The sequence below is a fragment of the Protopterus annectens genome, chromosome 1.part0 (assembly GCF_019279795.1).
Source record: "Protopterus annectens isolate FY-2018-M chromosome 1.part0, PAN1.0, whole genome shotgun sequence".
NCBI classification, from domain to species: Eukaryota; Metazoa; Chordata; order Ceratodontiformes; family Protopteridae; genus Protopterus; species Protopterus annectens.
In genome coordinates this window covers 1428346281-1428372216 of record NC_056725.1, presented here as the reverse complement: position 1 = coordinate 1428372216, position 25936 = coordinate 1428346281, and positions in this window count along the sequence as shown.

Sequence of the window (25936 nt, the reverse complement as noted above, 5' to 3'; positions counted from 1 at the left end):
TACTCAAATTCATCTCATTTTTTCAGCTTTGAAAGTTATGCTAGACATTCTCCATAGTCTGATCATAAATTGCTGGTGTACTTTATTTATTTATTTATTTACTTTGCATTTATTAACTAGGATAGAACACTGAGCCCATTGGACTTATTTTTGCTCACTTGCTAATAGGCATTGAATTTCTACCTTCCTTAAATCTATTTTAATTTATAGTTAGACCAAGAATCAATAGTACTATGCATATTTGTGAATCAAATGGAGTATAATGAAAAAAACACTGTTTGCAGCTGTAGCCATCTTTAGGTTTAATGAATACATAACCACAAGGTAGAAATTAAAATTTTTAGATAATACCATTGATGGTACAACTACTGCAGTGCCATTAACTATCACAAATATCAGAAATATTGGGCAAATATTACTTGAAAGAAAGCAACAGGAAATATCGTATAATAAATTTAAATGAAAGCGTTTTAAAATAGAGAATTCAATTTCATGACATATGACACATGGTTAGCTATGTAGTGCCATAAAGCTGGACCTCAAAACAGTCTGGTGAGTATTATTGGCAAAATAAGAAACTATAACTGAACATACTCAATTACCACATTATGTGACTATAAAGATGTGCACTATAGTTACCAAATCATCTTGTTTGCCATTGAGAACAATGACAGTAGACAGCAGCATTTCAAGTAAAACAGGAATGTTACTTTAACTGATCTGCAGGCTATGATAACTTTCCTGTAATCATTTTCCTTTTCACCTTTACACAACCCTCTACCTTCCCCTTCCTCTGCATTATCAGTCCATCCTCATTTTTTGTCAAATGTCTTTTTCTGTCTCTGTGCTGTTCAGTGACTCTTTTTCAATATAAATCTTTATACTTATATTCTCACAAATTCCCTTTTATCTTTCTTACTCTTATCCCTTTAAATTGCAATTTTATCTATTATTACATTTCCTGATTTACAACGTAAATCATTTCTTTACATTTATAATGAATATTGCAGTTAATACCTTTTTCTTCCATTGCCTACCTCAATACAGTCTTACTTTTGATGCTAACTCTAATGTTTTACTATTTGGAGCTTTTCTCCCTAGGCATCCATTGAAAATATGTCTATCATGGCCCATCTGACTATCTTGGTAAACAATCAAACAAATAACTAAATACATAAATAACATTACTTGGTAAGTTGAATGATATATAATATATGTTAGAATATGGGTTTTGCCCAATACAAAAAAAAAATCACATGCTAGTAAGCTGGTTCAATGAGTATTGATTTTAGCTGAGAAATAAGATCTTATCTCAAAGAATATAACAATTGTTTTTATAATGACAAAATGGTACCGGGTTCAATTAATTCTAATCTTATACAAACATTATTGCTGTGCTGTAAACACTCATATCAGCTATGAAGTTATTAAAAATTTGTATAGCTATACATGCTCATTATTGAAGTTAAGGGTTCTTTATATATTATTTTGTCTGACCAATGATATAAGGCAGTGCTGTCATTTAGTAACTACATTATTTGTATTAGCTACAGATCTTATGTTAGAGCTAATAACAGAAAATATATGAGGTTTCAAGTATAGGTTTAAACATTATGCTGTAGCTTATGCAGATGACATTTTAGTAATAGCAACAGATTATACAATATGGTCACCTACTCTTAAAGACATTTTCTCTAAGTATAGTTGGGCCATGGACTATATGATTAATATCTAAGTCACACAAATGAAATATTGCTATTAATATGAATTGATATGTGGTAGAGCATATTCATAAAGTCTTAGATTTTAAATGTATATGCTTGCATTATAAAATGCTCTACACTATAACGGTTAATAAAAACCATCCTGCTTGGCTGAACAAAATTAAAATATACTCAAGGCACTTTCAAAAATATATTTTAATTATTAATCACCAGTAATTTACTTTAAATGTTGCATTTAGCATTACTGAATTTATATTGTATGAATGCATTAGCTGCTTTTATGAGAAGCTGAGTAAGTGGTTTTAGAAATTTCTGTGGTATGGAGGATGCCCCAGAATTGCTGGAAAAAGTGTAAGTGATACGGGGGATCGAAGCAGTTTAGTTATACCTTTGTATGTGAGGTATGTTTTTCAGAATATTCTTGATTTTTTTTAATATTCAATATAATGAATTATTGAATACGAAAAGTCTTGCATAAAAAATTTGTATATTTTGGAATAGGAATGAAAGTGCAGTAATTATTTTCTGCCTTGTATTCCAGTAGTAATAACTGTGCTCAAAAAAGTGTTGCCCATGAATGCAATGTCTGTTGTGCCTTGGTTTCAGACTTTAATTTTTTTTGGGGGGGTGTGGCCAAGATGGCAAACAACTAACAACACAAAGTCTTAGCTCTACTTTATTTTCTTTTTTCTGACAGGATTTTATTATACAAACTTAACAAAAACTTATGTTTCTATACATTTTGAGTCTTTTAAACAGATTTGGACAACTAGTTGAAAGAAAAATCACATTTTTATGTTTTTTTCTTTGATATTTTTTTCTTGTCAGAAGTTTTAGTGACTGGTGTGACAGAATGAGCCACTCAGAACTCTTAAGACAACTTGGTAAAAAAGGAGCTACATTCTATATGGACAGTATTCAGGAGTTTTCTATTAAATTTGATAAACTTGAGATCAAAATGGGCAATATAAAATAAGATTTGAAGAAAACACAAATGTTAAAAGAAATCATAAAACAATAATCTGTTCAGATCTCAGCAATAAAAGACACATTAAATGACCTGGATAGCAGAATGGCAGAGTGAGAATCACACAGAATTCCTGTTAAGACAAAATATTTTGCTTATGGAAAAACTAGATGACCTAGAAAACAGATCTAGAAGAAATAATATTAGGATATATGGAATACCAGAAAAGGAAGGAGACAATATGTTGCAGTTTTTAACTAACTGGATGCCTAAAGTTCTAAATCTACCAGAAAATCATTCTTATGGTATTGAGAGAGCCTATAGATCTTTTTTGACTTCTTCTTTGAAGAAAAATCCTCTGGTCCCCAGATCTATCATTGTGAAATTTCTATCCAACCAAGACAAGGACCTGGTACTGAAGACTACTTGGACTAATTCTCCAATAAAAATGAACACTTTCAGGTTTGACAATGACTATACTGCATCTGCTTTGACCAGAAAGACTTAAAGAAGCTAAATATTAAAGCTAAACTATTTTTTTCAGCCAGAATTAGGAACTTATTTTTTTTTACCAGAAGGTCAAAAAATATTTAATTCTCTAGAAGATGCAGTGGACTTTTCAAAGAAAAAGAAACGTTTTGATCAATCAGAAAATATGGATTGGACTCTTGTCATCTTAAAGAGACAAGTAATAAGAAATGGCTGGTCTTCAAAGGACAAAAACAATACAAAAAAAATTAAAGAAAAATAAGGTTGTTCTCATTTTCTATTTTGCCTAAATAGCTTTCTCACAGGTATTCAATTTTGTCTATTATAGTTCATCATCAAATGCAAAGTAAAACAAATAAAAAAATATATACTTTATCAAAATACCTTTTCTATAGTATCTGAAATAGTATATATATATATATATATATATATATATATATATATATATATATATATCGCTATATATATTATTACTATTACTTATAAGTCCCTTTATTATTTTATTTTAATTCTCTCTAACATAATTTTTAAAGATAGATGAAAATTATTTATATACATTACTTCACTTTCTTTTAATAGGTTTACCTTGTCTGGTGTTTGTTCATTACTTGGGCTCTGATTCAAAGAATTAGAGATGCTATTGACTTTTCTTTACAGTAACTGCTTCTTTTCAGTCCCTTTTCCCAGCTAGTATTAGTTTAATTTCTTTAGAATGCTTTTTTCACATACCTTGAGCTGTTCTTCAACTTATATTATACCATGATCCCCCCAAAACGTGCACGCTGATTGGCCAGCGTGCCCGTTGTAAATCGAGTTATACTAATGGAAAAGGTCCGTCGCCGGACTTTTTACCATTAGTATAACTCGGTTTTTTAAAACACTGTCTTGCTATGTTAAATGGGTTTAACATAGCGAGACAGCTTTAAAATAAGCAATGGAGATCTCCGTTGCTTATTTTAAAGCTGTCTCGCTATGTTAAACCCATTTAACATAGCGAGGCAGTGTTTTAAAACGGAGAAAGCAAGATCTCCGTTGCTTTTTAGTGTTTCACTATGTTAAATGAGTTTAACATACCGAGACAGTTTTAAAATAAGCAACGGACATCTCCGTTGCTTATTTTAAAACTGTCTCACTATGTTAAACTCATTTACCATAGCGAAACACTAAAAAAAAAGCAACGGAGATCTTGCTTTCTCGTTGCTTTGCCCACACTCTGATGTACTGCGCAGGCGCAGTATATCAGAACTGCCGCGGATGCCAGACATCTGCAGAAGGGCAGTAAACAGGCATTATACTATGCCATTATTTAAGAAAAGTAATAGTTTCTTTTCTTAAATAATGTCATGGTATAATAGCAATAACCCACGCCTGGGTGTGGGTAATGCTAAATTTACCCACGGTTGGCTTTGTTTGGTCCCTCGGGCTTCTCCCTCTGGACCAAACCACACCAACCGTGGGTAAATTTAGCATTATCCACACCCAGGCGTGGGTTATTGCTATAATAGTCTAGATTCTATGTTCAAGCTGCCTGTGCTTCAGGAAATGCATTTTGAGCTTTAACCCTTATATATAGGAAACAAACATTTAGAATCCTAAACATAGCATCATAAACACAAAAATAAAACATTTAAAATTAATCTAGTTAATTTTAAAACATATACATGAAGTTTTTATGCTCATTTATCTTCTAAAAAGTGGAATAATGAAAAGAAGAAAAGGAAAGAAGAATGCTGTTGGAAGAAGAAAAAGAAGACATCTACAGAATTAAAGACACCTGGTACTAATCTCTGTTTAGTGATGTCTTGTGGTCATACTAATTATAGTTAGGTGAAAGTTGTATCCTTTATATAAGTACAGTATAAATATAATATACTCATACAGCAGATCATCACCATACAGAGGAATGTGTCATTTATAGAAATTAAAATGCTTGTTTAAAACAACATTACTGGTTTTAATGTGTTATGAAAGAAGCTGAAAAAAACTAATATAACTTTAGTAATAACAAATTAGACAGTTACTGCTATGCAGATTACTTCTGATAAACAAAGAAGTACCTATTACAGTAATGGAATTTCCTCTACCATTTCTCTGTTTCTGTAATATGCTACCTGTTACATTCTACACACAAATATTTACAGACTGTCAGACTGGATTTTTGATTATTCAGTCTAAACATTTCAGGGCTTGGCATTGTGAGTCCTGATATTTTAAAAGATTATGTTTCTTAACTGATCCATTATTGTCACTGACCTAATATATTGTTTCATATGCACATTTCATTTATGCAACTACAAACCATTAACTTCTTTGCTAGCTATGCCTTATATTTCTAACATTTTCTAACTTTTGCATTGTTCAAGAGCTATCTGGTATTTTCTACCTGGGTTCCCTGAGAATGCAGAGTCTTCACAAGAATAGATAGTTTCATTAAATAAGACCTAATAAGTAAAATAACTGATATGCTTCTTGCAACAGATAGTGGCACACCTAAAGGTTTAGTCTCATAAAAAATATGACAAACGCATATACCATGGGTGAGCCACAGATAATGGAATACCTAAGACAAAATGCAAAGAGGTAGTGAAGCATCAAGACTGTTGGTGGAATACAGAATACTTACAATTGCATAGCATGAATGACGCTGATAGCATAGTAAAGAGAATGGCATGTGCCTGTGAAGATAGGTGAAGGCTGCAAGCCTAGCCAGATAGAATTTTGTAGATAATTCTCTGTCATTTGTAAATATTAATATAAGCCACAGGCTTGTTCTTTTAAATGGAAGAAAATGCTGTTAGATGTGGAACTGCAAAAATGTAACAACAGTGCACTCTGCTGTAACAAAGCTGATGTCAAGCATTGTAAAATTTGGGTGTACTTTATTCCCATGAAAGCCGAATCTGTTGAATACAATTAGCACGAACCATAATGAGCAAAATGCGAATACGTCGAATGCACTAAACCATGAAATTCAAAATCTCAGTCTCTCATAGTTGGCCAACCCCACTGCCCGCAACATACTACCTACCGAAACACAGTAAAAAACAACACATGCACACACTAACCAAAACCCTACTTCTAACCCTAAAGTAAAGCACCAAAACCCTACTTCTAACCCTACAATAAACCCTACATACACAACTATCTATGCACTATCCTTAACCCCTCCCTAACCCTAAGGTCCATAACTACCGCACACTTGCCCTACTGAGCTATACCCAAACAAATTTAATATTCCACACACATACACTTAACAAAACCCTACACTAAACCTTACATACAGTACCTATCTATGCACTTACTTTAACCTGCACCCTAACCCTAAGGTCCGTAACTATCGCACACTTACCTTACGGAGCTATTCCTCAGACAGGCCAACTATGCAAATTCGATATTTCCACTTTCGCTGTTTAGTGTGTTCGACGTACTCGCATTTCACTCGTTATGTGTGTCACGAATTGTATTCGACCGATTCTGCTTTTGCGGGAATAAAGTAGACCCGTAAAATTCTTTGATCTAAAACTCAGAGGTGAGATGTCTAGATAAAGGAATTCTGCCTATTGTTTTGAGGCCAGAGGTAATGGCTGGAATTTGTATGTATAATTTCATTTATTGCTCTGGCTTCCTGACCAGCTGCAAGATCAAAAGGGCTATTAACCTCTGAGTTCTTTTAACTTGGGAACCAGAAATAAATTATGTAATCTGAAATGAATCAGTGGTACTGTGTTATCAATTTAAGGACAGAAAGAATGAGAGCATTTGAGCATTTGTCTTGAGAACATCCAACTCACCACTCTGCCTGTGTCTATATGTAAGTTTATTTTAGAACTGTGTTTTCTCTTACAAATAGCTAGGAATAGGAAGATTAGACTAAGTGTTTTTCTGTGTTGATGTCAGAACTATTCTACTGTATTATTTTAAGCATTTTCCTGTGATCTCTGAACTCTTGACTAGCACTGTGTAGTAAAAAGTATTGTCTCATGTTTTTATTATTTATTATTAAATATTTTAAACCTTTTAACTGTGGCTGTTTTGTGTAGAGATAATTTAAGCTCTGGAGCACATTGCATGTATATAGTGATACTGTCCAGGTCACTCCAATAAGCTTTGCTGTTTAGTCACACTTACCATTTGGATAAACATTTTGCACAGTAATAATTGGACACTATTTAGTAAGGGCCTTTTCAGTTGCTGATAAATATTAGTGTGTGGTGGTGGCTGGTACTACCTTTTAGACTGGGAACAAAGGGGCAACAGCTGGAGAATCTGTGCCAGCCTTTCCCAGGAGTGTCTGTGTGTTTGTATATACCTCATATCTCAGAGTGTGTGTGTGTGTGTGTGTGTGTGTGTGTGTGTGTGTGTGTGTGTGTGTGTGTGTGTGTGTGTGTGTCTGCTACTTGGGCAGGGACACGAAGCACTGATTGGACAGAGAGAGAAGGTGCTGGAGGTTTTAGCTTGCCCACTAGGCTGAGATCTGGACTCTATAGTTGTGCCAGTGGGGAGTCTTATTGGGGATCTGGAGAGAAAGGGAAAAACCAGCCCCAGACTGACTGTGGTCTCTGTGTGCTCTTAAGGGAAATTGTACTTTACTGTGTGTGTATTTGTTATCCTTTCCCTATATGGACACCACTCACTGGTGTTAGTGGTGAGGATTGAGGCTTCTTGATTGCTGGGCCAGTGCACAGGCATCACATATTAATTGTTTGGCAGTGGTGGGATATGCACACCACATATTAACTGATTGGCAATTACTAATTGGCTTGTAGTGGTGTGGGTGGTCTGAATTCCTGTAGTTTGTGTACAGTGATTTCTGAAGGTGTTTTTGTACTCTAAATCAGCCATGCGGTGAATACTCAGAGTTCAGATCACAATTGTTTTATTTCTTTTGTTAGCTTAGTTAGTCAGGGAGAGCAGGCAGCATGTCAGCAGAGGAGTATGGAAAGATGACAAGGAGCCATCTGGATGAGATTTTCCAGGCTAGGGGACTGGTGCATGGAAACCTGACTAAGGCAGACATGATTGCAGCTTTGGTCACAGCTGCATCAGAAAACAGCATCCAAGAGGACGATCAGACTGGCAGTGGAGATGTACCACACTCAGAGAATGTACAGCTAAACCTTTCCGCAGAGGACTTAAAAAGCCATCTGGAGCTAAAGAGACTTGAGTTGGAGGCCAGGTGTTTGGAAATAGAAGCAGCTGAGAGACTGGGGCGACTAGAGAGCAAGGACAATGAGAAACTGCAACATTTGCAGGTTGAGGAGAAAGAAATGGCTACGCCTGGAAGCTGAGGAAAAGGAGTGGCAGAGGCAGCATGAAAAGTAGATGCTGACTCTTTACCAGAGTCATTGAGGTAATGGGGAAGGGAGTAACTAGACCCCAGAAGCACAAAAGGTCAATAAATTTCTTCCGCAGTTTCAGATGGGGATAATTTTGATAGCTTCATTCATATGTTTCAGAGGGTATGTAAACAGTATGGTGTTGACCAAAGGCTCTGGGTACGATTCCTGACCCCGTTACTCCATGGTAAAGCTAAATCTGTGTTGTCTAAACTTGCTGATTGTGAATATTTTGATTATACTGCTGTTAAGTATCACTTGTTAGAATGTTTTAAGCTAACACCTGAAACTTACAGGAAAAAGTTTCATCAGCATAGACCCAAGACAGATGAAAGTGTGTGTGAATATGTTGCTGAACTGAGCACTTATTTTCATAGGTGGGTGAGTGGATGTCAGGTCACCACTTTTGAAGGGCTGGCAGACCTTTTGGTGAGGGGACAAGCCCTTACCTCTTTGCCTGAGGACATGTGGATCTGACAGTGAGGCAGCACTGTTAAAGGATGCCAGACTTTCTGTGGAAGGGGAGCTGGGAAGGGTTACAAAGAGAGAGTTGAGACAGGCTCAGATCTCAGACCCTACATTGCCATGCCTGAGGCAGGTAGCTAGTGAGGCATCTGAATCTCATGGGAAGGGGGATTCTGTATACTCGGACAAAGGATTACTGTATAGAGAGTGGATCCCTGAGGGAGGGCTAGAAGGTGAGAGAGTAGAGCAGTTGGTAGTGCCTAGAGCCTACCATCTGGCACTTCTAGCCGTAGCCCATGATATTCCCTTTGCATGTCATATTGGGCATAAAATGTACAAAGATATGAATTATGCAGAACTTCAAATGGCCTAGAATTTCCAGAGATGTAACAGGGTATTGCAAGACCTGTGAGCAGTGCCAAAAGGTAGCCAAGGCAGGAGACAAGGTGAGAGCTCCTTTGATGCCTTTGCCTGTGATTGAGGAGTCATTTCAGAGGGTAGCTATGGATATTGTGGGGCCTGTGAGTACCCCAAGTTCCACAGGGAAAAAGTATATCCTAGTGGTAGTGGATTATGCTACACAATACCCTGAGGCAGTGGCTCTGTCCTCCATTGAGGCAGAAAAGGTGGCAAATGCTTTGTTAGAGATTTTCAGCAGGGTAGGTTTCCCAAAAGAAATACTGATTGACAGAGGTGTCAATTTCATATCAAACCTGCTGGCTTGTCTGTGGAAGTATTATGGGGTGAAGCACCTGAACACCACCCCCTACATCCCCAGACTGATGGTCTTGTTGAGAGGTTAAACTCTACAATCAAGTCCATGCTATGGGCATTTGCAGACCAGTTTAAGAGGGAGTGGGACAAATATTTGCCCCATCTGTTGTTTGCTTACAGAGAGGTTCCCCAGGAATCCACAGGTTTTTCACCCTTTGAGTTGGTGTATGGGTATAGGTTGAGAGGACCTCTAGATTTAATTCAAGATAAGTGGGAAGTTGAGTGTGAATCTCACAAGGAGTCTGTTGTGGCATATGTCATAAATCTCAGGACAAGGCTGAGGGAACTCATGGGCTTGGCCCAAGAAAACCTGGCAGATTCCCAGTAGCAGAAAAAGATCTGGTATGACAGGAATGCTCGAGCTAGAGAATATACTGTAGGGCAGCAGGTAATGGTTCTAATTCCTGTCAGAAACAACAAGCTGCAAGCAGCTTGGGAGGGACCCTACAAGGTGGTAAGGAAGCTACGTGATGTTAACTACATGGTGGAACTGCTAGGCAGGAGGCAGGGACACAAATTGTACCATGTTAACATGATGAAACCTTACCATGATAGGGAGGCCCTTGTGCTGCACATTTGCAGTGGATTGCACCTGGATTCTGAGGGAGATCTGGTGACTGATCTCCTCAGTGAGGCTTGGACTGACACCTTAGTGGAAGGGCTAGCATTGTCCCAGCAGCTATCTCCTAACCAGGTTCAAGAAATCCAAGCAGTGTTACTAGAGTTTGGGGGCATGTTCACTGGGAAACCAGAGTGCACCCACCTGGTGCAGCATCGGCGGATACAGGACCCTAAAGGCCTATTAGGAAGGCCCTTATAGGGTGTCTGAGAGAGTCAAACAGGCTCTGATGGAGGAGATACAGGAAATGTTGGCACTATGGGTAATTCAAGAATGCAACAGTCCCTGGACCTCCCCAGTGTTGCTGGTGCCAAAGAAGGATGGCAGCACCAGGTTCTGTGTGGACTACAGGAAATTAAATAGTCACACAGAGTCAGATGCTTGCCCCATGCCTAGGACAGATGAGGCCCTAGAGCAGCTGGGTGGGGCTAAGTATCTTACAACTATTGATCTTTCCAAGGGTTACTGGCAAGTGCCCTTGACTCCCAGTGCTAGAGAGAAGCCAGCCTTTGTGACTCCTTTTGGCTTGTATAAGTTCACAAAGATGCCTTTTGGGATGAAAAATGCCCCAGTGACATTCCAGAGGCTGATAGATCATATCCTAGCAGGAGCAATAGGGTTTGCCCTTGCTTACCTAGATGATATTGTCATCTACAACCATTCCTGACAAGAGCACCTTCAACATGTCAGGGAGGTGCTGGGCAGACTACAGAGGGCAGGGTTGACCATTAAGCCCAGCAAATGTCAGGTGGGTATAGCAGAGGTCTCCTACCTGGGACATAAAGTGGGGAGTGGTAAGATCAGGCCAGAACCTGCCAAAGTGGAAGCCATTCAGGCATGGCCTGCACCTGTTACCAAAAAGCAGGTGAGGGCATTCTTTGGGACAGCAGGGTACTACAGAAAGGTTGTCCCTGGTTATAGTACCATAGCTGCTACTCTCACAGACCTGACAAGGAAGAACAGGCCAGATAAGGTGGTGTGGACCCTAGCATGTGAGCAGGCATTTCAGGAGCTTAAGGAAGCCTTGGGATGACCCCTTCTGTTAGCCAGTCCAGATTACAGCAATGAATTTGTTGTTTAGGTAGATGCTTCGAACCATGGGGTGGGGGCTGTACTTAGCCAGATTTCTTCAGAGGGAAAGGAGAACCCAGTGGTTTATCTCAGTCATAGGCTCCAACCCAGAGAGGAATGCTATGTAGCTGTAGAAAAGGAATGTCTAGCCATAGTGTGTGCACTGCAGAAACTTCAGCTTTATCTGTATGGAAGAAAATTCACTGTAGTGACAGATCACCATCCCCTAACATGGATAAACAGAGCCAATCAGCAAAATGCCAAGATGCAAAGATGGAGCCTAGGGTTGCAAGCATATGATATGTCAGTGCAGCACCGCAGTGGGATTAGCAACGTCAACGCAGATGGGCACTCAAGAAATGAAATGGGGTAAGGTATACTCAGATAGACCCTACCCTCTCAAGCAACATTTCTCAAGGGTCACTTGAAAAAACTAGCTTGAGTTCTCCAGGTGCAGAGATGTGTGAAGATAGGTGAAGGCTGCCAGCCTAGCCAGATAGAATTTTGTAGATAATTCTGTCATTTGTAAATATTAATACAAGGCACAGGCTTGTTCTCTTAAATGGAAGAAAATGCTGTTAGGTGTGGAACTGCAAAAATGTAACAACAATGCACTCTGCTGTAACAAAGCTGATAAGTCAAGCATTGTGAAATTCTTTGATCTAAAACTCGGAGTCGAGATGTCTAGATAAAGGCATTCTGCCTATTGTTTTGAGGCTAGAGTTAATGACTAGAATTTGCATGTAAAATTTCTTTTATTGCTCTGGCTTCCTGACCAGCTGCAATATCAAAAAGGCTATTAACCTCTGAGTTCTGGTATCCTGGGAGCCAGAAAGAAATGTTGTAATCCGAAATGAATCAGTGGTTCTGTGTTGTCAATTTAAGGACAGAAAGAATGAGAGTATTTGAGCATTTGTCTTGAGAACATCCGGCTCACCACTCTACCTGTGTCTATATGTAAGGTTATTTTAGAAATGTGTTTTCTCTTAGAAATAGTAGGGAATAGGAAGATTAGACTAAGTGTTTTTCTGTGTTGATGTCAAAACTATTCTATTTATTATTTTAAGCATTTTCCTGTGATCTCTGAACTCTTGACTGGCACTGTGTAGTAAGAAGTATTGCCTTGTGTTTTTATTATTTATTATTAAATATTTTTAAACCTTTTAGCTGTGGTGATTTTGTGTAGAGATAATTTAAGCTCTAGAGTACATTGCATGTATATAGTGATACTGTCCAAGTCACTCCAATAAGCTTTGCTGTTCAGTCACACTTACCATTTGGATAATAATATTGCACAGTAATAATTTAGTAATGGCCTTTCTAGTAGCTGATAAATATTAGTGGGTGGTGGCAGCTGGTACTACATTTTAGCCTGGGTAGAAAGGGGCCAAAGCTGGAGAATCTGTCCCAGACTTCCCCAGGAGTGTCTGCGTGTTTGCATATAACTCATATCTCAAAGTGTGTGTGTGTCAGCTACGTGGGCAGGGACACGAAGCACTGGTTGGACAGAGAGTGTGCTGGAGGTTTTAGCTTGCCCACTAGGCTGAGATCTGGACCCTATAGCTGTGCCAGTGGGGAGTGTTATTGGGGATCCGGAGAGAAAGTGAGAACCCAGCCTCAGAGTGACTGTGGTCTCCGTGTGCTCTTAAGGGAAATTGTTCTTTACTGTGTGTGTATTTATTATCTATTCCCTATGTGGACGCCCCTCACTGGTGTTAGTAGTGAGGATCCTTGATTGCTGAGCCAGTGCATGGGCATCACAGTGCCATACATAACATCTATCAGTGTATTAAAATATTGTTATAGAGAGCTATTAATTATCTGAAAGTTTGTAAGATACAGGTTAAGCATCCGTACTAAGTAAATGATGTTACATTGCAATTCTGTATACAGAAATGCATACACATGCAAAAACACACTCAAATTGAAATGCATATTTGAACAGACCACACTTGTCTATTCATAAGTGAGGGGTCTACAGATGTATTTACACAAGGTATTACCAACTGCCTACAAAAACTAAACACCCCCATAACATTTTGGCAGTACTTCAGTATACAGTTGTCCCAATGCTTTCCTTGAAATGAAATTGTGAAATCTAACACCTGATGTGATGCCAAAAAGATCTGTGCAATGTAACAAAACTATAAGGTTAAACACAGGGAACACTTTATTACTAAAATGCAAATGAAAGCAAGCATGTCAGAAGCTAGCATATCTTATATGGGATACCATACAGTTCACACCTCTGCACACTGGTTGCTACAACTTTTTTTTTTTTTTATACAAAATGATTTTTACAGACATTTAACTGGAAACTATTAATAGTGATTATTCATAGATTGGGACTAAGTTAACTATCTTTGTGGGTCATTTTAAGGGTCTACTTCACATTGTCGTAAGCTGACAATATCGAGTCTGATATTGTCAACACGACAATATTGAAAGTGAAGAACACCATGCAAGTAAATAGAAATCTCCGTAAGGGGAGATTTCCGTTTACCTCAATGTAGTGCGGTCGCGGAGTTGGTATATTTAAGTAGGGGGGTGGGGGGCGCAGCTCCCCATGTGAGGGGTGCAGGGGGGCTTGCCCCCCTGCCTACGCCATTTAGGTTTTTTTAAATTTTTTTTTTTACATTATTCAATGTTTTACTTAATCGATCAATAATGTTCGACCTTTATTGATTCGATTAAGTAAACTTTCAATAACGTGATATAGACGCCATTTTAAACCTAGCAAATTGCCTCATGTGAGAATCAAACCCTGTAACTTGTGTTTGTAAGGTAAACACCTTAACCATTATGACAACCTCCCACTGTCCCAGCTTCTGACTTGCTCTACCAGAAATATATTTATTTGACTTCTATATAGATATTAATTTCCATATAACTGCATTTATATACATTACTTTACTTACACTTTAATATAACCTATTGTCTTCTGAGCTATATAAAAACAGTTTGGAGAAGAAGATGCTAAAAACACTGCAATCTGCTCAACATCCGTTGATTTAATTACTCAGTGTTACTTTGCTAATTATTGGAAAATAATTTTAATGAGCAGATTTAACTCTTTGAAATGTTCTGCATTTGTTAGTGAAATATGTCATTTTATTTTATACTAAACTGACTTTTAAATAATTTCAGACATTTTTCATCTCCCATTGGTATGAGGAATACAAAAACTTGATCCGCACATTTCAGAATATGGAAATAAAAAGTACTATAAGCAAATTTGTAAGTACGTGATACTTAAAATATAGTCATAGAAGAGTGCTTCCTGTACATCAGTTCGGTGTTAAATGTATATTCCATGTACTAGATGTATTGATAGTAACATACTTAATAATCCATTGAAGAGAAGTAGCTTAAACAAATATATAAAACTGCATAAAGCTCACATAATGTTCTTAGAAGAAACACATTGGTTATCTGAAGATGTAGATAGACTGATGTTAAAAGATTATTCAACTCTTACGAGCTCTCATTTTAAATCAAAAAGGAGAGGCACTCTTATTCTTTGGGGAAATTCATTATCTATGCCTAAAATATTAAATACCTATTCAGCTAAAAATGGCATGTTGGGTTTATCACTAGTAGAAATTAAAAAAAAACTTAGACTTTTGTGAATTCTTACTGGATACCTGGATTTGGAGCCAAAGTTGCTAAGGAATATTTGGATATTATAACCTTATATAAAAAGGTGAATTGATTATTCCAGAAGATTTTAACTGCAATCTTTCTAGTAGAGACACAACTGCTGATAAGGTCCCTAAGCTATCCTCAGTAGCCAAACACTTAGATCATTTTATTAATTCTCATCATTTGAGAGATACCCATGATATTAAATCAACGAGCTCTCTTAACTTTACACATTATTCTTATAGATTTGGCACCCAAACATTAATAATGTTTTTACTTCTATTAGTTTATTTACTAAAAGTAAAGCTGTATTGATAACTTCATGTCCTATGTCTGAAGACAATGCTATTACATTTACGTTAATGTTAAAACCAAGTATTTTGATTTACTATCAGAGAATCCCTGCTTATATAGTAAAATTAAGGAATGGTGCCTAAGAGAAATAGATCAATATATTGAAATTAATAATAATGGAGAAGTTTCAGAAGTAATTCTTGTGGATTCTTTAAAAGTTTATCTATATGTAAAAAGTGGTACATATGTAAAAAAGTGTGATAAGGAGTAGATGTCTTTGCAGTCTAGTAAAGATAAATTGAAATCCAATTTAAATCCATATGACAAATCGACAAACTCTGAGTTGAAAACATTAAATCAGAAATATCTTGATGTACTTCGCCATATAATATCAATAAATATGGAAAAATTAAAATTGCAAACTTACTGAATAAACCCAGAAAGCTTACATAGGTTGGCTGCTAGACTAAGAAAAAATACTAATCATATTAAAGAAATAATTTCCAAACTAGGTGAGAAAAATAAAAAAAAAACAAATGACTGATTTAAAAGACATACCAGAAAATAATATGATGAAATTAATAACAAAGAGACAGACTTTATTAATCAACAACATAACCAATGACTTTTTGAAAGAAAATATAAGATTTAAATTAACCAAAGAACAAAGATCCAAAATTGATAAGTCATTCTCTTTTTAGGAGATAAAAGATCAAATTAATAATCTTAAACCAAATAAAGCCCCTGGGCCTGATGGTATAATCCCAGAATTATACAAATTATTCCCAGAGAATATTTTAAATATCTTATTAAAAGTTTTTGAACAAGTCAAACATATGTCAACCATCCCCCCAGAAATATTCCATAATATCTCCTATCTTGAAACCAAATAAACATTCTAACTTATGTTATTCTTATTGTCCTATTTCATTATTAAATGTTGATTATAAAATAGTTACATCTATTTTTGCAAAAATATTGAACCTTATTATGCTAGGATTAATAAATGATGATCAGATTGGTTTTATACTATAAAACCAAAAATAAAAAACTGTCAACCCAAGGATAAGGCAGTAGCATAAAACAATGAAAAACAAAAATTAATTAAAACTAAAGACATTGTTATGCAATTAAAACTAAAGACACTAATAATGCTCTTTATAGGCATTTTAATTTGATAACATATAGCCTCCACATGTACCTGTGAGCCCCCGAGGAACTGGCATCAACTGCATCTTCTGCAAGGGAAAACTTCCATCTCAACTGTAGTGGTGCCTCTGCATTTATACTGACAGTACCACAAGGTAGGTAGAAGTCTATGTAAAACCCTAGCCATCTAACTATTGCAGTTATTCAATTGCTTTTTAGTCTGCCTTTGTTAGTGGCATGCGCACCTGCAGGACCTGTTCTTCCTCCTACTGATTGCTTACCAAGCATTTCTGCCATTCCCTCCACCTCAGACCTTACTTACCAGATTATTTGTGCCGGGCCCATACTTTGCCCTACTGGCAAAACTCAGGTCTTCAACATAAGAATGCTACTATCAAGTGTAATTTCATTACCTACTAAGGTTATCAGTAAAACTACTTTCCAATAATTAAAAAGTGGCCCTCTGACCAGCACGTTACACCACAGATACATTATCCACCCAAGTGTGTGATTGTTTTTAGGGCAGTCTGCTCACTCTGCTCAGACCTTCCATCCATGTAACCCACTAGTATCCGTTCTAAACCAGACATGCAGGTTTCCTATTATAACTCATCCCCCTATGTGAGGTTACAAAGGCAAGGTAAATCACCTTAGACACCATTTATAAACCTGCAAACCCCCAGTGAGGCTGGTCGCCCCCCTTTCCCACATTGGTGTGCATGCCAAGTAAGTGTTTTTATTGTCTACTATAACTGTACACCTTATATGAAACAACTGCTTGTGTTTGTGCCTCATTGTATTAAAAATGCTATCATGTTAATGAACTCTGCTAGATGCCAGTACTATGCTAACCCTTGTACTCAGCATGATTTTCTAAATTGATATCATTCACTTCTCTGCAACACTGTAGCTATTGGCTGGTTTTGTATGGCAGTGCACCACTCAATTAATGATGATGGGCCTCTATTACATTATTGTTTATTGCTCATGCTGATTTGAAAAGCTCACAACCTGTAGTATAGATATTTTGTTTGCTGGTTTTGTGTTTTGTTGCCTATTCCTTGTCTCCACATGCACGTACTCCCAGGCTGATAGTTTACTGTTAGAGCACAGCCTTAATATATTTGTTTCTAAAACTACTTGCTTAGTGTTCCTAGTGGTTTAGTGGTGGAATGTTGAAATGTTTGTACATTGCAATTAGTGTTGGAATGTTGATTGCACATTGTAATTAGTACAGAAGTCCTGCTATATAACAGTGTAGTCCCTCTGTTTAGCCCCCTTTTAACTCAGTATCTCACCTTCCCTCTGTCCTTCCTCTTCTCTACTTTCCTCTTCTCCCTCTGCTCCTCTCCTCTCTAAGCTCCGTCTTTATCTGGCCTTTCACCTTCCTCTGTTTTCTCCACTCTACTCTCCCTCGTACTGTCTTTCTCATATGTACACCATTTACCCTTCTTTTATTTTCTGTTAAGCCCATTACATAACCATTGGACTTATCTCCCCTACTTATGCCTCCCCTCTTCTTATTTTCAGCTGAGCCTCACTGATAACATAAAGCCTCCACATTATTATTATTTGGTATGAATACTATAAGCTAGATTGTTACTCACCAGTCTCGCAATGCAGCCTTTGCAACCTGCTGGCATGGGCTTCCTGGTTCGCAACCCATTCAGCTGGAGCTGTAATGAAGATAGAGAAACATTTATGCATACCTATCCATCACATACACAGGCTGGACTTTGGTAAACAATTATTGCTATGGATACTTACACACTGCTGGGACATCACCCCTCTGTCTTGCTTCTTGAACCCACTGTTCCAAGAGCTCCCTCTTCCTCTGCTTCAAGTCAGCATAGTGGTGCCAGACCTGTTCACCAGTCTGAGGGATACCAGTGGCACTGGTGAGATCACGGGCGAGACATTCCCAGGCTTCCGCTTAGTATTGGGAGCCTTGGTACTGGATCTGCAGCAGTCTCACATCATGTTTTTTTACGGGTCTATATTATAACATCGAAGTTCGTAAACATCGAATGTTATAATATCAAACCCTAAACATCAAAATCTGAAAACATCGAAAAGTCAGAATAGCGAATTTTTTCCCAGGGAAAAAAAATCGCTATTCCGAGAAACATACACACAACAAAAACACACACAAAAAACAACAATCCACACACATACACTTAAAATCCTACACCTAAACCTAAACTAAACTTCACATGCACTACTAGCTATCCACTTACCTTAACTCAACCCTAACCCTAAGGTCCGTCACTACTGCACACTCACCTCACCCTCACCCTAACTCACCTAACCCACCCCCTAACCCTAACCTACACACAACCACACACTTACCTGACCCACGCCCTAACCCTAACTCACCTAACCCGCCTCCTAACCCTAACCTACACACAATCGCACACTTACCTGACCCGCGCCCTAACCCTAACGTCCACACAACCGCATAATTACCTGACCAGCTCCCTAACCCTAACTCACCTAACCCGCCCCTAACCTACACACAATCGCACACTTACCTGAACCTGACCCATAACGTTCCAACATATTGAACACTGAAAACAGCAACGCCACAGCAACGGCCCACCAAATTCTTTCCCTGGGAAAGAATTTGGTGTCCTGTACCTCCACTGTTTTCAGCATTTGTCATTACGGGTTCAATATTATAACATTCGATCTTTGTAAAATTCGATGTTATAATATAGACCTGTTTTTTTACAAGGAGCCCTACCATGACTTTGGACTCCTGTATGCCCCAGCTCTGCACCCAAAAGTACATGCCCTCTCCAACACCTGCCATACTGCCTACAGTGGGGAGCTACAACCAGTTATGAGCTGTATTCCCACCTGCAAGGTTTAAATACTGCAGATTTCCCTCCCTTTGCTGTTATTGGATGGTTTTGAATATGCTGTGCTAAGCTACGGGCAAACCTGCTTAGCTAAAGTTGGCAATGCTTAAAGGGGCAGTTTCAGCACTGCTTACCAATGGCCAAATCCACTTAGCTGAGCTACTCACTGTTTAGCATTCATATTTACACAATGCTTACACCTGGTCAGCATAGCTGTGCAATGGTTAGCATTGCTTATGTTTTATTTTATGGACTACCACCTGTATGGGATTGATTCATCATTCATGACATATAAATTTGTCTACCTTCCCTGACATCTCCCAATGTGCTTTCATTACATTTATTCTTGTGTGACTATACTGTATGGGGTACTTGTGTTTATATGGGGGTTTCACAACTTTATTATACTGACACATCACATCTGGGCCTAATACACTATTCTGTTTGAGAAATATAAGTTACTTCCTACAAAAATATACAAATAAATTAAAATTGTAATGATTTCACATACAAAATGGAAATTGCTTTGGTGAGGCTCAAACCGCGAATGACTACATGCAAGATGTACACTCTAACTGCTACACTGTTGCACTACTGTTTATGTTGGATGTCTGTTGCTATTTAACTTATCGTGCCTTTTCAGCTGGGCTAAGCATAACTAAGCAACGGGCACACCCACACAGCTACGCTTAAACATTATTGCAGATGTGAAAAAAAAACAATTATTTGTTGGGGGCTGTGCTTTACAAATGTTGATGACATATAACTTTTCACAGTATGTCTGGATATTTACATTATATTCTTGGTCCACTTTTCATAAACTTGTGGCTTTCTGGCACATCATTAAAAATTGAAGTTTAACAGTAATGACAGACATTTGCGTTTTATACTTCATACCCTTCAGAAAATTCATGCTAATGTTAAACCTGTTATTCTATCAATGCTCTAAGTTTGTAATGGCAATATTTCAGAGTTGTCCCTTATGGCTTTGTCCAGATTTCTTACTCTAACGGGTTGAGAGGTGTAAATGAGCGATCTCGCTCTTTTTAAATTGCCGTACAGCAATTCTGGTGTGCAGTGTGTGGTGTGTATTGTAAGACCACTGCTCTCAAACACACCCCCTGTGCTCATACACATCCCAATGTACGTATTACAGCATGGCAACATGCCTTCATACATATGCATGGTGTGCAGCCGTGCTGCACAGGAACGGTCCCTTCCATGCAGGAATAAGTTATTCCTGCATGGACGTTTGCTGAATCTGGGGAATGTTTAGAAAATAATAATTGGTTGACAATACAATCTTGTAAAATATATGTTACTGATAAAATCAAAATCTCCATGGATTTTCAAAGAAAATATATTCCAAAGATACTTGTTTTTTTCAGAGTCAATAGTAACTCAAATTAGAATAAATGATATATATCAAAAATTTATAAAATAATAAGGATAGAGTTTGGTTCCACAGATTCATGATTTTGGAAATAAATATTAGTGCGTACTTCCTACAACTTCTATAGCCAACCCAATTTAAATGGGTATCTTGAGATAGTTTAAGTATTATCTCATATTGTCTGATGATGTAACTATTCAAACAGCATAACACAGTGTGTGAGAAATGTACATATATAATGCCCTTGGAGGCAAAAAATCTTGCATGCAGTAAACTTAGACACCAAAATTGTCAGCAGTACAGCACTCAACACACCTCATCAAGGCCATCACAATACACATAAGCCATCACATGCTGCAGTTCTAAAGATTAACTTGCCTAAACCTCAAAGACCTCCAAAAAGCAACACCTCCGCAAAGCACACTCAACAAGTTAAGCCTACCACCTCACATAATACAAAGAGTCCCAAAGTCACAGATGCTGAACCCATAAGGCAGGCATCTACCCAACCAAACATTCTAGTTAAAGGTGATTCCATTGTAAGACATGTAGCTGTCCTTCTTACCAGGCTGATTAAGGAAAGACTGATGATTAGTTGCTTGTCTGGTGCCAGGATCCATCAGAACATATCTGTACTCAGTTCCTTGAACAACAAGTGTCAGTTTGACTCTGTCACAGTTCATGCTAGTGTCAGACACTTGAGATGTACCTCCCTGGACTGTATGAAGAGAGACATGATGGAGCTCTCAAACTATGAGCCTTGAACAGTATTCAACTTTCTCCAAGGGTAATGCAACAATATGAGCAGAAAATAATTGCCTTCAATAATAGCTAAGTTTTTGATGTCATTTGAAGGAGACCTAATGATTGTCATCCTGAAAGTATATGATTAAACAGACCATTCTGATTCACCAGCCACAGCCTTCATCTGTCCCATCTAGAGCTTTGACTATTGGCAAAGTCATTGTCCTCAACACAGCACCTTTTTTAGACAATGTCAGCCTGATAAACTTACCAAAAATAATGTAGTAAGCAAAGGAAAGGAAAACAGAGAGGTATTACTGATTATTGTTAAGATCTTAAACAAGGAACTCTACTTCCAGCAAGTTCTCCTCACCCTGGAGGATGTGCATGTCAGTGTAGTGACTGAGACATGATTTAAAATATCACTGACTGAGACATGGTTTAAAACATCAATAAGCACACTTGCTCCAAAGAGCTATAACACCTTCCATTCATTTAGACCAACCACTGTACAGGAGGGAAAAAGATGGAGGTGTCTCAGTCTTCATCCAGAACAGACTCACGTGAAGGCTAATAAAACAGCCTGATGCATTAGAGCTTCTTCACATCCAAATAACCATCAGAAAGCTCCCATGCCATATATTAGGTATCTTAGAATGCCCTCTGTGACCCAAGAATGCCACAGTGCCTGTCTACAGAAACTGTAATCTAGCAATACTAAACCCAATGCCATTTTCCTGGTGATCTAAACTATCCAGCTATAGACTGGGAAACCTATGCCACCACTAGCGCACAAGCACAGAGATTCATGGACTTTGTCAGTACAAATGCCTTGAAACAATTAGTCAAGAGTACCCACAATGGGGATTACCATCTTGAATCTTATCCTTCCCAGTTTTGGGGAATCTTGCACCATCTTTTGTGTATTTTTATCACTTGTCAGTTCTGACCATAAAGCCATCTTCTTCTAAATAAAACTGAAACCAGAGACCCCTCAACCCATGGTACCCTTAGAAATTTCTCTTAAGGCAAACTATCTATTCCTATGTGATACATGAGTAGGCTTTAAATCCCCATCAAACCCAGTTAACTGCCGAATGCTCAGAAACGTAAACCACCACACTATATCTGCATATAAACAGCTGCATGGATGCAGCTGTACTTTGTAGTAAGAAATGCAGGGCAAATCTCAGATATAAACCCTATTGGTACAGAGATAATATTTGCAAACTTTACAATAAAAGAAAATTTTAACCAAAAGCAAGAAGTCATTTCCAGAACTGTAGAGCTCTCATAACTGAAATAAACAAACAGCTCAGGAGCTTAATAAAATCAACCAAAGACAAGTCTGAGGGCAAAATAGCCACCCAAGCCAAAGACAATCACAAGGCCTATTTAGTTATGTTCGTAATCTCAAAAACGCAATGCATTAGTGAAATGAGTTGATTGTAAACAATGTTACCTACACTAAAGCTGAACATATAGCTAAGCTATTAACCAAGAAGTTCATCTCAAACTTTACCCCCCCCCATTATCCCACAAAATACAGCTGAAGTCTACTCACCTTCAGCTGTCAGACAAGGCCACATCCTGAAAGCAGTCTCAAAAGCTAATCATACTGCATCGATACTGACAATATCCTTGGAAGTATCTTAAGTAGCATGAAACATGATTTAGCCCACCCTCTCTAATAAAACTGATTAACCTCAGTTCCATACAGGTTTTATACCAAGTGAATGGAGAACAGCTACAATCATTCCCCTGCATAATGAAGGACCTTCCACAGACTAAGGCAATTACAGATCCATAAGTCTTACCAGCTTCGTATGCAAAGCCATGGAAAGAATTATCATGGAACTTATCAATAAGAACATAGGGAACCTCCAAACACTGGACCTGAATCAATTTGGATTTGTCAAGGGCAGGTCATGCTCAACCTGCAGGACTTCTTTCAAAAGATCACTAAAGCAATGGATGAAGGTAAAACAGTAAACACCGTGTGCATTGACCTGACCAATGCTTTTCACATAATCTTCCACTCAGACATAATATAACAGCTAAATAAACTGAAAATAAACCCCTACATCACCAACTGGACTGGGACTGCCAGCTGGATCATAGATGGGATACAGGAGATCAAAACAGGGGAAGCAGAGACCAGCCACCAGTGGCCTCCCCCAGGGTTCAGTGCTGAAATCTCTCCTGTTTGGCATCTACTTCACTGAAATAAAAGCCAATGCCAAATGGCTCTATCTGACTGAGTGTGCAGATAACTGCAAGCTAGGAACAGTTATTGAATCCCCAAATGACTTAGCCATCGTGCAAGAAGGTTTATCCCAAATGAATAACTGCTGACAGAAGCATGAACTGAAACTAAATGACAAAAAATACATTATTGTATCCTTCTGGAATTCATCTATCCCAGGAACTATCACACTGACAATACATCCATGAGAGATGACCCATTTATTCCGGCTTTAGGAGCTTATGTGGACAGTGACCTAATGTTGACCAACATGTCTATACACACTGAGCAGAGTGGATGAGAGGTGTTGACTACAACTGTTAGCTGAGATATATAAGTATCCTGTTTTTTTATTATTTATACAGATTATTGTTTCTAGCAATTTATATATAGCACTTTTATTGCCTGCTGCTTAGTTTTTTAGTGTATTTTATTGCTATTAACGAATTTGCATGGGTTGATTTGTTTGCAGTTAAAAGCATTCTGTATCTTTACAAATCTTTATATGTTTAAAAACTTTCATTTTGTGGCTTTCTCTAGTGCTTACTGTCTGTAGGCTATTGTCCCCACCCCCCTCCCAGTTGGTGTCTTGCTGTTATACTTGGTGGCTTTGTAGTGGCCCACCCCTACTGTAAATCTGATCTGGGACACTCCTCCCAGTCTATTGTCATTAGCTCATTCTACCTAATACAGAGAGAACATTTGCTAAGGCCTTCTGTTTCTCCTTTTTCCCTTTCAAAAAAAAAATATTTTTTTGCCTGAATCTCCTTGTGTTCTGACTGTGCTTCTCAAACATTTTGGAAATATAGAGTATATTTCAGAGCATTTATTATAACTGTAATTGCCTTAATATTGCTACAACTCAAGTGCTCTAGGTTGCACTGCATCTGAAGTGTTTGTATGTTTTAGCTGCTTTTCTGTATAAATAGACTTCTCTGTATATGTGGACTAGCTACTTATTCTGCTGAGTTTCTGCCTCTTAAATCGTTTTTCAGTTGTGCACTTGCCTTGCTTCATTTAAAAAGTTTTAAATTGCTAATTTTGTAGAGTTTTAATTGCATTTACTGTTTAGGACTACACACTCAAGTATGTTAGCCTTTTCTGTGTTTATTTACTGTATTATTGCATTGTTTAGCCTGTTTCAACAACAAAAAAAAAAATACTATCTTGTTTGCTCGTTTCCCACCTTTTCTAGCCAGTACATATCCCAAGCTTTTCTTGTCTCAGGACTTTATTTTCTGTGCTCAGACCTATCCAGACCTTGCATTGGTAGAGGGAAGTCCTACTGCCTACCAGTGGGAGTGGTGAGCATTGTACTGCCTATATAATGCTAGAGGAGTGGTTTCCAGCTCTGAAATTGTAATTTTATTAGCCTTTTGAGCTAATTTCTATCCCTTTCAACTTTCTGGCTTAAAAACGCGTGTGTTTGCACATTTTTCACATTGTGCAGCACTGCGAGGCTACAGTTAAACTATTCCAGGTGCCAGAAAGTCTGATCTTCAAATTTTCCCTTAAAACTAGCTGGTTTCTCAGTAGTAGCACTAAAATCTGAAGCCCTGTGACTAGCACTTGCTCTAGAAACTGCTGGAAAGCACTAGGAAGCCTGAAACAGATACAAGCACTCAGCTCTCCTTGTCAATAAGGAGAAATTAATCATAGGCACTAAACAGCCTATAATTGCAAAGTACCTTGCAAAGGTAAGGGAAAACAGCTCTTAAACTTTACTAAAAGCACCTAAACAGGCATGTCCAAGGGTCAGCTTCCGGTGATTTCTCCTGTCCACCTGGTGAATCTGGGCATACTGGGGCAATGCAGCAACTGCCTCATGTACACAGACAATCCTCTCCTCCTACTACCCAACACTACAACCTGCGAGAGATGCACTTACATAGCCAAACTGGAAGCAAAGCTCTCTCCGGCCAAGATTGTGCTAGACAGTCAAGAGGAGAAGGGTAACACCTGCATCACACCTCAAGCAACTCATAGACCTTCAAAACCCACACCATCAACACCCACACATAGCAACACTAAACCCACATATGCGGAGGACCTTAACATTAACCTGCCCAAGCAACAAGGACCTCCGAAGCCGAAACACAAATAAACACCAGTCACAACCAAAGTGACATATAGCTCACAACACCAGTGTGCCACCCAACAACA